Source organism: Penaeus monodon, chromosome 15, assembly GCF_015228065.2.
Source record: "Penaeus monodon isolate SGIC_2016 chromosome 15, NSTDA_Pmon_1, whole genome shotgun sequence".
Taxonomy (NCBI): domain Eukaryota; kingdom Metazoa; phylum Arthropoda; class Malacostraca; order Decapoda; family Penaeidae; genus Penaeus; species Penaeus monodon.
In genome coordinates, this window is record NC_051400.1 from 47,106,008 (window position 1) to 47,106,911 (window position 904).

The 904-nt window shown below is 39.3% G+C and overlaps 1 protein-coding gene across 1 annotated transcript in view; it reads left to right on the forward strand.

The window, feature by feature from the left end:
• The window catches only part of LOC119582062 (protein SMG5-like), a gene marked incomplete in the record, with an annotated part of 14,949 nt that overhangs the window by 5,900 nt on the left and 8,145 nt on the right, over positions 1–904 (forward strand).

A 904-nucleotide genomic window follows, 5' to 3' on the forward strand; every position in this document is an offset into this window, starting at 1 on the left:
AAGAGTGATTACATATGCACTAGCCAAGGTTAAGGGTAATCAGGAAATATCCCAAATAAATGGAAACAATATGAATGATACCGATACCAAAGCCTAATGATGCAGAAGCTTTTCCTCCATCCACCCCTGTATTATCTCCTTGAAGTACTGATTAAAGATGTTTGTGAGAGGATGTGCCCACTCTGTTGCATGTCTACAGACCAAGGGAGGACTTTTCAATTCTTGACCAACTGTTCTAGACTAAGCGAAAGAAATTTACAGAATTACCAACTTCTCCATTGTTAAAAACTGTAATGAAAGGGGATGTCATCTCTCATTTCAAGATAGTAATGACCCAGGAGCTGAACATCAGCTTAAGAGCCACTTACTCACCAGGACCTGTGAGGTAGCATTGTCTCACCTCATTTCTCTTTAACAGTATTCCACCACTATATGCTTCCTATTTTTTGGCTTGTCTGTTATATTTTGCTCTTCTGAAAAGCCCAGCAGTTAGTGGCAGTCATGCAATATGTAGGTTGCTTGTGTATTTTGTTGGTTGAGTTCCTCTTGTAATTAAGCCAAGTATGGTATATCACTTCAAATGTGGCACACCACAGAGATCCAAACCATGGATGAACTGAAAACTGGGACCTGTATTTTTTTGTGGCACAACTCATTCTGCATCTTAAATAGGATATCAGTAAGCTTTTCCACTTTATGTTTTTTGAAGCCTCATAAAACTTTATCCCACTCTATTCCTTGTGAAGTTTGCTTCAGTTTCCTTCCATATGCCTTATCCCATTTTCTTGGTTGCAAAATATTTCTATTAACCCCTTGAGTCCAGATGATTCATGTGTAACCCAAAATACAGGCAGTAGGCATACAAGAGTGGCCACTCTGACAGATGTGTGGTTTATAGGCCACA